Here is a 14,811-nt window from a genome sequence, read left to right on the forward strand (position 1 = left end):
TGAAGAGGACTAGAATGCTCAGCAAGTCACCTAAACCTCCAGAGACAAATCCAATTCATTATTATATTCCTGAACAAGGTGACTGAAAAGAGGTGAAGGAGAGGGAGAAATAAAAGATTGCCCAATTATATATATGGGAGGAAGTATGCAATGGCCAATTACCTTCTTGTCTCCCTCCTAGACAAAGCTTACTTCTTCCACTGTTAATGTAAGATTGAGGATGTTAAGTGTTAAAATGTTAAAAAAGAAAAGAAGACAAGTTTGTACAAACAGTGAGGGGAAATCAAGGGTATGTCAATAAAAGAAAATACACAAGCAAGGAAAGATAGAGCATGTTCCATACAGAATAGCAAAGAAGCCGATATGAACTTCAAGAAACCATCAAGAAAAGATCAAAGTGTAAATAAGATCATAGGGGTCCTGGTTTTTTTATTTTTACAACTTGTTTTATGTGCCTTTTATGTGTGTAGGAAATAAATAAATAATCTTTCATTTGAACTTTAATCAACTCACAGATTCCAGGAACAAAAGGGCTTGTAGGTAGCAATCCTTGTTGTTTCAACAAGAAAAACAAGGGGTTCCATCCCCCGAGACCCCTGCAGTAAAATGTGGGATCATTCATCTACAAGTAATGTGGGCTTCATTGACACAGGGTGGTGCATTGACTCCTTATATAAAGGAATGTTTAATCTACCAGACAAAAGTAGAACAAATCAGGCATAATTTGAAAAACAAAGCAGCATATATTTGTGTTTTTTCAGAAGTCTGTAGTAATACAATGGGTTCTTTAACATACAAAAGCTACAAAATGTCAGGTATTTTCCAAGGGAAGGGTTGTAGGTGAATTAGACAATGAGACTTATACAGGAATAGGCAGAATTCTGAGTACAGCCACTTATCTTGGTTCTCTGGTCTCTAACTGAACATCTGAGTTTGATGATCAGCATCTTAAGGCATCTAAATATCATCCTATGAAAGTTATCTTTACTTATAAACATAGTTTAACAAAACCACACTGTGTAGAGGTAGTCACACTGTCTCTCCAAAAAGATACAGAATACTAAATCTTACTTCAAGGTATTTGCCATTCCCCTTCAACTGAGATATAATCACTTGAGAGCTCTTGGTGGATTTCTGTTCCCCGTGAAACAGGTTTTTAAGCGTACAGACCTTGGCATAATTGTCCCCAGCCTCCACAACCCCAGCTGCTGTTGGCAATCCATAGTGGTGACAATCCAGCACATAATGTTGTGTGTCATGCAACATGACTTTGAGCAGAGCTACTTAAAACCAAGCCTGACACTAATGGCTTGCAAGAATAAACTTCCACTGTTTCCAGTATTGATAGGGCAGAATGGATATTAACAGTAGCAAAATTTAATAACTACTCTAGTGAAAGTCTTAGTACTTAGGGGAAACTATGCTGCAAAATGAACAGTGACAGAAACTGAGCAAATGGTGAAATAATGACAGAAAAGGAACTACTCTGGATTAAACAAGTTTAGTTTATGACAGATACACACTTTCCCAGAATAATCCTTTGAAGCAGCTCTTGGATTAGACTACTCACAAATAAAAAGGCATCATTTGTGGATGGAGTTATTTCACCTCAGACCTGTGCTTTTTATGTCAGTTTTGGACAAGTTATAGTTGAAAAGCTCTTGATGGTTAGTCTTAATAAAATTCAAGTACAGAACTAAGTCGTGTAACAGAAGAACCTTTGTTTAATAAAACAATTACACATGGTATGATTATTGGGGTGCCCTACCCAGAGAAGAGGCGTTGAGCTCTATGATCCTGATAGGTCCCTTCAAACTCAGAATATTGTATGATTCTATGATTATGGAAATACTGACTATTCTACAAAAACACTATCTGTCCCTGGACCTCTACTGAGTAGAATTGTTCTGTCATAAACAAAAAAAAGGGACAAGCAGAATGAGACAAAAAGCCCCATGGGGGAAGACACAAAAAGTAAAAGACATCACAGTGTATTTCAAAAGTAGCAGCTACTTGGTCTTTCTGATGTTACTTCACAGTGGTTGAATTCAGCAAGAAGTGTGTTCAAATATCTTAAAGTATGGATTTATAAAAATACATTTTTGGCATTTTGGGTTTTTTTGTGGTTTATTGGAAATTATCACCACTAAAAAAACTGAGGAAAAAAGATAAATTTGTCACTCGCTTAAAGAGATTTTTCAATTAAGAGCTCCAGGAATGGAGCCAGCTTCTACCAGCTGCTTTCAAAGCAGATGAATTTTCAACATATAACAAGAATGATCACTAGTTAGCTTTTATGGATTATAGCATTTCAATGATGCCAGAGCAATTTGATTCAGATTTTTTTTCTTTAATGGGTACATTAAATCTATTTTTTCAGAAGTAATACTTGAGCATAGATCAGGTGGGCAGTAGATTCTACCAGGCTTCCCTGAAGCCAGACTATTTTACCAATATAACAACAAACTCAGATTAACAAAAAAAAAGGAAACTTACACTGAAAACACCATCTGACCAACTTTGTGACTCTATTGACAATGAATCTGTAGTTTAAAGGCCTCTCTGCACAAGACCTGGGTTACAGAACAGGGAGTACTATCAGAAATACTCTAAGCTAATGTTCCTATCAAAATGAAAGAAAATATTGTAGTTATCATGAAAGCATAAATAATTTGTCACTTTTGTAAAAGCAGTTGCCAGAAGGGGCACAAAAGAAAACACAATAATTTTCTTAACTAAATATGTTCATCTGGATACAAAATCCAAACTCAATAAGAAAGTGATATTATAGAACCACCTGGTTAATCAAGGAATAAAGAGATTTTGAGCATCTTGTGTTCACCAAAAAATATGCTAGCTATGTAAGGAATGAGCTAAAATAACATGGCAGGAGATAAATAATCTGCTCTGTCACTCCAAGTCAGATTGGTAGAAGCCCATTATGTTCATTAACTATGTGTGGAGTAAAAACGTCAATGAGCTCATACCAGGGCTTGAGTTCTCTTGTCACTTGTCCTCTGAGAATTCTTCCTGCACTTCAGTGTCATGACCATATCCCGGGTGCCTGAGCACAGCAAGTCATGCATCTCGACCTGGCAAGTGTCCAGGTGCACAAGGGACATTGCTACCACTCTGATGTGGGAAAAGCCCTGTGTTTCCATCCCCTGTGCTAATCTTAGTGGTCAACAATAAAAAGCTGCAAAAGTCCAATTCTTCTTAGTGAAAAATTCTGAACAACTTAATAGTTGAATTAAAAGTGGCCATTTGCCTTTTTTTTATAATATGTCTGGATTGATTCTAAGAGTAATTTTCCAATTACTTTTCAGGAATAAAGAAGCACTTCCCACATGCCTGTCATCTTGCATTTGTTTTTCAGGTATATGAAGCTAAAGAAACAAAATAAACCAACAATCAACTATCAGAAATTTGGGATGCATCTACATCAGCATTTTAGTTTAGATCTAGAGAAGCACCTTTGAGGCAGATGTCCCAGTCATCCCCACTTCCCACATTTCATTTCACCCTGCAGCCTAGGAATGTGGAACTGAATTATATTCATACGAAGCTAAGCAGAACCTTGCATTGCAGTGACACACCTGATGTTCTTCCACCATAACCAATGCAGTTCTCACATGAGCCAGCCAAGCAAAACCTGCCAGACTGCATTTAGAGTGGCTGCAGAACCATCAGCATTCAGTCAGTTGCCCTCTAGAGCCTGTGTCAAGTATTTCCTAGACATAGATACTGTGAAACTTCTGGCATTTCTGACAATTTTTGCCTTAAAAGAAAGGAGGGAACTGAAAATTCCAGTTATCACCATTGAAGGTAAAAGTTGCCATTGAAACCTTCTGAATATTTAGTTCATTTACAAAGTACTGTACTGCTGGATGAGAACTACCAAATATGAAGGGGTTTCTTGATTAGTTGTAGTCCATTCATTCTTTATTCTAAGTAATGAAGAGAATACATTGCTATAGTTTCCTACAACAGGCTAAACAGAGCAATAGAAGTAAAGCAAGCAGTGAAATATTAAAAACACTAAGATTACACACTTTTAGATAAATGCTTCCTTTCCAAAAGGCTGAGTGCATGAACATTGTTTGAAGAAGAACTGGCTTCCAGCACCACTAAAACAACTGTTAGAAGTTCTTCAAAGTGTCACAGTGTTGCACCAAGAGGCATTGAGCACTACCCATGTCCTATATTACAGCTGAAACAACTTTTCACTCGAGTGCAGAGAATCAGAGAAATAATAAAACATGAAGGGAATTAAAGGAAGATCAACCTGAGGTTTACTGCCCTTTGCAAAACAAATGCAAAGATCAGCTCTTACGAACTAGATGCAGAGAGCTTCTGGAGAGCTTGAAGCAAACTGCTGGAGTAAAATATTACTATGTAATTGCTACACCAATCCACATACAGAGAGCTCTGCAATATTAATAATTTAAGATAGTAAGACAATTCCTTTAAAAGAAGGGAAACAAATATTTGTTAATTCCCACCAATTTAACTTTCCTTCCTACATCTCTATTTTCTTCTCATATTACAGCAAACGAGAAGAACAAAAATTAGATAAAAGATAATCCATTTACTAATAGAGAGATCTTAATGTATTCAGCTAAGATTTAGACTGTTTTTGTATGTTTAAGATCACATGCTACAAGAACAACAAAAAATATATTTTTTAGTGTCTTTTTTTATTCAGAAGAAAATGTAAATACTTAATGCAGTCTTTAAAGCATCCCTAACCCAGAGCATAACTGTGTGTTTTATCCCATTCTTCTGGAACAAATTGGTTTAGAGTAAAACTTGTTGAAGGGCCAGATCAGGATAGTTATCTGAAAAGAGTCTATATGTAAATCACAATTTGTGAAAGATCAAAGTCTTAGAATTCCTGTTTTAGGTATTTTTAAAAAGAAATATTAACTTCAATCAGCTCAAGTAAGGCACTTCACCTAATAGTTACAAACCAATACCAAAAGTGCCATCTGTGGCTTCCACTTCTCACAGATATTTATTCATCTCAATGCTGCAAGCACATGGAAGTCACCTCGAACTGGTGCAACAGAAAGTTTCCATACTTGATGCAACACAACTCAAAACAGACACACAGGCCATCCATAAAGTTTAGTGATAAAGTCATCTGTAAAGAATACAGGGAGAATTCAATCCTGAAGAGCAGTTTTCAAACTTCCAACATATTAAAAAACTGCAAAGTATGAAAATGTAATGCAGAGAAATTCTTATTTAATAAGGACATACCACACAAATACATACAGACACACATTTATATGTGCATACCTGTGTTTGATCTAATAAAAAATGGATTAGAAAATGGAATAGAACTATTTTAACTGAAAGTCTAGAGTCTTTCCAACTTCTCACCTGTAAACCATGAGGAGAATCAGGCCATTGGTGAGAAACACTAATGAATAGTCAATGCATGATTTCAGCAATTAAATAATGTCCTCTTGATGAAAAATGGCAAATAACCAGTGCAAATCTTGCTCCACAAACAGCTAAAAAATTCTGGTACTATACTATTAGGTGACACCTGGGTGTTTAGAATTCACCTAAACCAGCAGAATACACCAAAAATCTTTGTGTGCAAATGAGAGCTAAACAACCTTAGTCTACAAACCAGGACCCATATTCCCTGGAGACATATGACATAATAACTTGGCATTCCACAGAAGGAAACATTGGCACTTTAAAATAATCTAACCTGTGAGTGCAAGCACAGAAGGATTAAAGCACATTGTGCTGCCCAGCACTCATGACAAAAATGCATTTTGTGTTCTGCTCTTCATTCATCTCTTTTTTTTATTATTTTTTTTCAAACCACAGAATATGCTTCTTACCTACAGTATGGTTTAGTTATGTATGATTTAATTAAGAGTCAGTCTGCACATACACAATGCTTGATTCAGTGACAGCTTCAGATGGATAGCCAGATTTGCCAGAAATGGTTAGACAAGTATTTACTGGGTACTGGATGGGAGGGGGGATGCACAATGAAACAAGCCTTTTACCTTGTATCTGTTTTGCAGTGTATTAAGAAATAATCACAAACTAGAAAACAGTGAAATAAAAACCAACCATATATGAGAGATCAAAATGGCACCAAAACCAATAAATAACCATCTCACTTAGCAACTCAGCTCTATGTGCAACCACATTTCCTCCCCACCCTCTCTTTTTTGTATTAAACAGTTGACCCTATGAGCTGTCAGCCACAGGAAGAATCCTTATATGGGACTTGTAAGGAAGTGTTTTTAATTTCTATGGATGTAGTGAAGAAAATCCTTATCAGAAAATAAGTGTTGAAAAAAGTACATGTTAAGACTGATTGTTACAAGATACAAGTCTGTTGGAAGACATTTTTATAACTGGAATATATTTAAAGTATAATTTTGATTCAATATAGATATATACATGATGCTTCAAATAAGCCTGAAGGCTTTCTTTAAGTGACATATACAAGATGTCAAATATCTTTGTGATAGATACCTAAGATTCTAATACATGCTAACAAGCAAGTATTGCTCTCAATGTAATAAAAGTAAAAAGAAATTACTACCAGTGCATTATCGATCTATTTCAAGTCACAAAACCTGTGTCTGTAACTCTTAAAATCATATAACTTATTAGACAAGAAAAATATCTAGATAGTGCTAAAAACACTTTCTTTCAAATATTTAGGAACAGTAACAAAGCTTCAGAAAGCCAAAAACTTCTGCTGACATAAGTGACAGTTATGGACTGAAAACACACCCCTGTGGTATATGATACTATGTCTGCTTGCAAGACACATGGGACACAGTTCCACCACACAAGGAGATAGAACAGGCTTCCTTGCAGACATAATATGACTTAGCAAAAAAATTCTACTGCTTTAAGCAAATGGCACACCCAAAATATCTAAAGCTACCTCAAAAGTTCCAGAATTTCCTACTGTGGCATAAAAAAACCCAAAACCAAGCAAGCCCAGACTTTTAATTTAATTTCCAGCAGCACCTGGAGCCCTAGGTGGGAGGGCTGCAATTCCTGCAGCAGCAGGTGCCCTGGTTCTTGCCTGGGTAGGTCACAAGACATTGGAACAGCTGCAGAAAATCAAAAGATTGGGCCTTGGATCAATGAGGTTTATACTGCACAAAATGTATTTTCTTAGTGATCAGCTCAGGAAGAGACAGAAGTTGGCTACATGTATGTAGTGAGAGTCAAGCATTTTAGCTTAAACCAGCAGTTCATTGTGAATGTCTCTGAAGAACAGGGTTATTATGAGTTGAGTTTAGTTGCAACAAATATCCAAATAGGAAAGTATTCCAAGTCTGTGCTGCTAGGTAGGTACCACATTTCATCACTGCACAGACATGTGGAGAACTAGAGGAAACTGAACAACAAGATATTTAGCTCACAACACCTACAAGCTCTAGTCCTCAAAGTTAATTATTCCCAAATCTAGTCCTGACAAGCACTATCACAGATTTTCTTATTCTCAATCAAACGTTTCTTACACCAGAATATGGAAAACAAACAAAACCCAACTCTAACTGACTTTAATTCCAAGGAACACCTCACATTGTATTTAATTCTCTATTACAATTTGAATAAGGCATCATGGTCAGAAATAAATTCATCTTCGGAGTGTTCAATATTAACCAACTCACTCTGTAAGATCTCCCCACTGATGTACAACATTCTTTCTAGAGGCTTTGCCAGAAACAACTGTGAAATGACACCAGCACAATTTGACCTGCATAAAACTTCTGTTTTCTTCTCTAGCAAAGTCATGAAGTTTTATTTTTCAAAGTAAAGTCTGAAAATACCACAGTTTATAATACCATAATATAAAAAGGAAAAATTCTGGTTTTTAGAACTTGGCTTTCCAGAAAAGGTAGATCATCTGGCAAGTTGATTTATTGAGTGATAACAACAAATTCCATGGGTTTCCTGTAGGTGTATAACAGACCCACAGTACTCAGTGCAACAGCTGGCTATAAATCCCAAGAAACAAGATTCAGAGTTACCATTATAGCAATGAAAGTGCTGATAGTAAGGACACACTAAGCTTAAAAAGTTAAGACAACAAGTTCAACATGCTTCTAAGCTGTTCATAAAGTTGACTAAAAGCCAGAAAAGTGCTCTTATTCTCTTCACTTGACCTTGTTAGAATCTACAGTGGTACCTAACACTCTTTTTAGGTACTGCAAAGCCAACAGTGCTGTGTAAAAAAACAAATCAAACAAATCCCCCAAAATGCATTTTTTTTAGATCTTACATGGCTATCCACTAGGTTGAAGTGGATATGCTACTGGTAAGAATTTCTTAGATTAGTCTGTTAAAGCAAACCTGAGTATAGCTTAGAACAGCTTTATGTCTTATATTTTCTCAGCTCTATTAATATCCTTTCTCATTAGTACTATAGATCTTCAAGCAGTTATTTTAATGTTCCAGAACAATCTGGCAGGAAGCATTGCTTAATTTAAGGGAATTTAACTTTCAGTAAAAGAGTTTAGGTGTCTGTACATTCTGCTCACTGACTTGCAAAACTAGTTAGTGAAACGAATTGACAGTTCCTACTTATTTTAACAACTTCATTTTAAGTTAAAGACTACAAAAACCAACTGAGACACTGCCCCAACTGGTCAGAAATACACTCTATGGAACCTTCTGAATTCACAGAAATATACATGATATTACTGAGGAGAAACCAAGATAATTTCTAAGCCAAGGTATTAGCCCATTAAAAAAAAAATAATAATAATTAAAACATACCCTGCTTTAGAGACAGATCCTGCAAAGAACTTCTGTTTGTAGGAAGCTCTGATACATATATTCAGGTAAAAAACACACCAGCACTCTAGTATAACCTCTGATAGAAAAGAAAGCTTAGTGAGTTGACCTTTATAGCTTTGGGCAGCTGCCTGTAATTCATCAATCAGCTTCCTCACCTGCATGGTTCAATTACAACAGGTACAAGAAAGAGCTGGTGTTGGTGTCCCTCCTATCAGATTCTTTCTTGCAAACCTACAGAAAATACGGGCTTTTTACTGCTCCAAATTGGATAGGACACATAATACATGAGTAGCTTCTACATAGTAACCACTTTGTAGTGCAGATGTGTACATATATTTTTATGCTTGTAGTGAAAAAGAGGTGTAACCGTACACAGAACCAGGTACAAGAGAGGGAAATACAAGGAATAAACACAGTTTTCCTTCCCCTTTATTTTGTATTTTATAGACAACCACATAAATAACCAGTAATTATACACTTACAATGACCAAAAATAACTAAGGGAAAAATAATTAGTTCCAGAATTGGTAATTTATGTACTCTGTATTAATAAACAAATGACATATATTAAAATAAAAAAGGACTTTGAAATCTTTAACTCCTAAAGAAACTCTATGTACTAACTATATGTGTTTATTTCAACTCTTTAATCACATATTCTTTGAGCTTTCATTAAAATATTTTCAATATGTTTACACACTTTATGCCAATTTTTTTTGTTACAATAAGAACGATGTGCATTTTATGAATCTGAGAATGGCAAGAGAGTGTTTCAAATCAGGGAGATATAGAAGTCTTGGAGCTGTTAAAAATAGTTGAGCATACAGAATATGTAATCATCAGCATCATAATGTTAAATTTTATAAACCATTGAGAAATGCTGATGAAATTTGCCTTCAGAAAGGGCTAACATCAGCAGAAAGTTCAAAAGAGGGTTACTTCCAAGAAGCCAGCTCAACCTCTCTTAACCCTTTTGAGTTCAGAAGTTTCAGGTTTCAAAATTGCAAGGCCTCACCATTCATGCACCAGCTATATAATTTAAACATAAGACTGCAATTATGGAGTTATTTTTTAATATGGAAACACATCTTACTTGAAAATGTAAGTTTTACACATACAAATACAAATAAAACACTAGGACCATAGTACTTCTGAGCTGCTGCCTGCAGATGTCTCCATTTGTGCTCTCAGCTTCATCTTTCATATGTAATTGTGCATCTAACTTGGAGAAAATTAGATTACATATACCATTAGTTTTAATGGCTTAGAAGAAATCACTGGGACAGATTGTGTATGGCAATTGAAGAGTTATAGCTTTGTATTGCATGGGCAAGTAGGTGATTTTCTTATTCTGTTTTACTGCAGAGTATGTATGTACATACAGAAAACTACATTCACACTATCAAGGCAGTCATGAAGTCCTGAATTGCATGAGATTTTCCAGTTTTATTTTTCTACCTGTTGTTTGAAGGATGTTGGAACACATTTAGAAGGGGAAAGTTTTTCTAATGGTTTAAATACAAATTCTACTTCTTTATTACTAGATTATTACATCTTATTCTAGTCCATCATTGATAAAAGACATCAATTATGAAAACACAAGACCTACAGATTCCTGCAAATTAAAAAACCCTATGAACAGGGCTGCTCAACCCAGCCCAGTTCAGCTGAATCCCTGACATTGACCCTTGCTACAGACAGAGATTAAAAACATCCTTTACAGAAGTATTTCCTCTGCTAAGTTAATGACTTATTACACATTTTTATCCTTTATTATGCAACCCCAGATTTTCTGAAGTAGTGCAACAATTATCTGCTTTTTTTTTGCTTATTTTCAAACAATAAAGATACAGGACTCAATACTTTGCAAAAGTGACTTCTGGAATTTCATTAAGCACTTAGAAGAAAAAAAATGTAACGAGTCTTATTTATGTTGAATCTCATCCTGTATATCTATTTTATGCAGGTTTAACTTACTGAGGTTTTGGTTATGTTCAGTTCTATTCTTATCCTAGTGGAGCCATAGTCTTTTCATTTTTACTCTAACTAAAATATTTGTATTCTTTTTGAAGACAAATCTTTAAGCCATTGGTATTTTTACTATAGCTTTCTTTACCATCCCTGTGAAACAAACCAAACCAAACAAAACAAAACAAAGGCATTTCAGATGGTGGCATTTATGTAACAGGATTATAATCTTTTGCTATAAATTTCTTTCCTAATTTTATACAGTGTCAGAGTAGATTTATTTTCATTGCTCTCATTTAACTCAGCCTACAAGGATTCCTAGATTATTTTGCTGAGCAGTAACAGTCTATTTTTTTTTTTTCATAATTCCCATTTCCCAAGCTTTCCTAGGTTTCTCTGCACTTATATGACTGATGTCCATCCTTAGGCACACTTCAAAATTCTGTATCACTGGTGCATTTTTCTACTTCAGGATATTTTGTATCCTTTTTTGCAAATATAAACAATGTATAAAGACAGGCCTCTCTATCATTACGATAAGTGAGCTGTGGTGCACTTTGGAGGTTCACACTTGCAAGTGTTTGCACACATGCAAACCTATATACGTAAAATGATGCCAAATGTAATGCAGAGCTTTAAGGTATAACATTAACCTTTTGCCACCTTAAAAGCATCTGTTATTATTTTGGTCTCAGCTCTGGTTTTCAACCATGCTTTTTGTAGAAAATTTAGCAGAAAATATTTTTAGCTATTAGAGTGGTTTCACGACCCTGCAGAGCAGGATAGAAAATAGGTAGTAGAAACTCTTCAGTAATATTACTCGATTTTCCTCTTGCAAAGAGGTTTGTGGTAATAGAACAACCAACTATTATTTATGGTGAGATCTGGCAGACCACTTTGTAAGGTCCACTTTTCTGTACAAGTTTAATATAACTTTTAAAATCAATAGTCTGAAAGTTCTGAAGGATTAGTTCAACTTCACTGTAAGATTTTCCTGAGAAAATATCTTAGGGTCTAGACCTCCATTATTATAAAATAGTGGACATCTGAAGTTTTTTTCTTGGAATATTTTTATGATTTTTCTTCAATTAATCATATATCCACAATAGTTAACAGGAAAATTTTTCCCAAGTTCCTTTTGAGTGTTTTTGTTCCTTAGGTAGCAGGTCATTCCATAAGGTGGACCCTACAAGTGACCCGAGTGAGATACATTAAAATCTAGTAATATGATACCCCTGGACTATTTTACATAATAAGATTTTTTTTTTTCCAACTCCCAGATGTTGCTAAAGGACAGAAAAAAAGACCTGTAAAATTCTTCATCATGAATCTTTTTTTTTTTTTCTGCAAATCCCTTTTTTCCCCCTCTTTCAAAAGCAATTCTGAATAGAGGTAAAAGAAGACAAAACTTGACCTTTTGTGATCCCAGCATTAATAGGTCTGTTCATAATTCAATCTCTGTGTGTGTAGAAGCATCCATGTGGAAACATGCAGGCCTGAGAGACAGAAAGCCTTTCCCTTTAAACATTATCTGACCCTATGAGTCTTATTCACAAAAGAAGGCTTACGTACGCATAAGTGGAAAAAAAAATGCATGCTTCCATTGTGCTGCAGAGAGCCTACACATTTTACTCCCCCTTCTCCAGGAAAACTCCTCATGGAAGTGACACTTGTACAGGAGCCGGGCGAGGGAAGGGTAAATGAACACAACGTAGCCCCCCAAAAAAAAGCACACACAAAGAATTAGGTACTTTTCCCATTAAAAATGTAGGAGGGACATCTCGGTGGTTGACACACACAGAGCAGGGTGATGGGACTGATGTGAGGGAGGTGCCCTCTGCGCTGCAGCCTTCAAAGTTGGACCTTATGAGAGAAGTGTGTTCTCCTTGCTTTCCTAAAACTATATTCTTCTTCCATAATCTCTCTCTGACAAGGTGAAGGATGGCTGTGCCATTTATGCCTGGGCTTGTAAATATTTATAGGCTAATGTTTATAATATCTTAGAGTCTAATGAAGTACTTATGATTATACAGTACATGGGTCTCAAGGCACCACTGTAAGGTACTTTAAAAGTTAAAGTCTATGGGTGCTACTGCAAATCCACAGCAAATAAGAGCATAAATTATTTTATCATGTCTACAAATAAAGACCATCTATTATGTGTATCTCTTCAGGCCTCTCCTGTTTAGTTTAGCACTGTAGAGTCAGCTGTCAGTTTAAATGCCATATTACTCAGAGTCCACTCATGTTATCAGAGAGTGCTCTAAGCCACTTTGTGCTGAACCTGTCAAATTGAAATCTGAACAAGGGGCAGGAGATACACAATTGTAAGAATAGCAATAAGAGTTCACATTTAGTGAAATAAATCCTCAGCTGGTATAGATCAGCCAAGTTTCAACAACCCCAGTATTGATTTATACCAGCATCTGAGCTCAGCATCTGTAATTATTTTCTAAACCAGGCAAAACAAATGGCATCAGGGATCATGAGGAAGGCTTTTTAATGAGTGAAGACATTCTGGAAAATATTGGCTTCCTCATCAAAGTTTCAAGCATTTTCACTCCCAATAGAGAGAAAATACTGCCCAGATTTTGAAAATCACAGTCTGTCCCTATCTGCATCTTCACATGCCCAAGTGGATATGGCTGACAGCACTCATCTACTAGAATCTCAGAGGAGGACTATTAAGAAAGGAAAGAAATGGAAATTTCAGGGACCTTTACCACTTTAATTGTAAAAGAAACAAGACTATTCAACAGGTAATCAGAAAAGAGGAAAAAAGACCTGAGGGTAAGGCTGTGATGGTGCCACATGTAGTGATTTACTATGGGAGCAAACATTTTGGCACTTTTTAAAGAATATGAAAAACACCCTGTACCCCAGTAATACCAACTGTGTTAAACAATTGGGTCTTTATTTGCTACTTTGAACATCTAATTAAGTTGTTAGTAGATAAAAACCTAATCTCTTAATAACTAACTATATCTAAATTTCATTATTTTGCATAAAACAGTTGATAATTAGTATGTCCACTAATGTGTATAACATCTTTTATTCCAATTACACTTCTAAGAAATATTTTTGTTAGATGAATTATGAAAATAAGGAATATTTAAAGACAAAGCTGGATCATTTAACATGGAAGTATTATTGAATTGGTATTCATGCTAATGTCAAATGATATTAAATTTAATGGCCAAATCAAAGGACATGTGAAATATTGACAAGCAATTGAGTGGTTTAAAAGACAAAATAAATGGGCCTGCATTCTTTGAGCAATGTATGCTCAAATTCCATCAAGGGAAACCAGAGAGCTGTGACAACATTCCAACCAGCAACCACTTAGGACAGCTTCTTCCTCCTAGCAGCTCTGGATGGCCACAGGTTACAGCTGCTCACAGGCTGTGAGTTCTGCCATTCAACTTTGGACTCATTCCAACACAAGTGGTGACCTTTTAAGCATCTAGAACCAAAAAGATGTTTAAAATTTTGCCTATTTAGCACAGACTTCTCTCTCTTTCTTTCTCTACATAAGTTTTGTTGTTCCTTTTTATTTTGGTGGCCTCCTAAACATTTTAAGGATCGTTCTTGGCAGTATTTTTGATCACGATCATAAGAAACAGTGTTTGCATTCTATCTATATACTTCTGGTAATAAGTCGTGGGTCTTTAAAATGTTTTTATTTGGTGCATGTCTTTCAGCAGGCAGGGATAAAATTACCAAGCACGTGGAACTGGAAAAGCTACTTATCCCAACCTCAGGCAGATAGTTTAGGATTTCTGCCAAAGTAAGGAGCTCAAGATTGAGGTGTACAGGGGTAAGATGCTTAGTGAGTCTGTTTTATTTCAGAAAAATATGAGCTATTAGTAATTACTAAATAACAATGAAAGGTAATGTTGCTGAAAATAATTTCATATAAAACACAAGTTATTGGTAGGGAAATGAAATATCACTGGTAGAATTCTAAAAAGACTTCTAATTATTGCAATAAACAAAATGTTAAGATGTATTTACTGAGGGTATTGCTAGAAGATGAATGTATCT

This window comes from Apus apus, chromosome 5 (assembly GCF_020740795.1).
Source record: "Apus apus isolate bApuApu2 chromosome 5, bApuApu2.pri.cur, whole genome shotgun sequence".
Classification (NCBI taxonomy): domain Eukaryota; kingdom Metazoa; phylum Chordata; class Aves; order Apodiformes; family Apodidae; genus Apus; species Apus apus.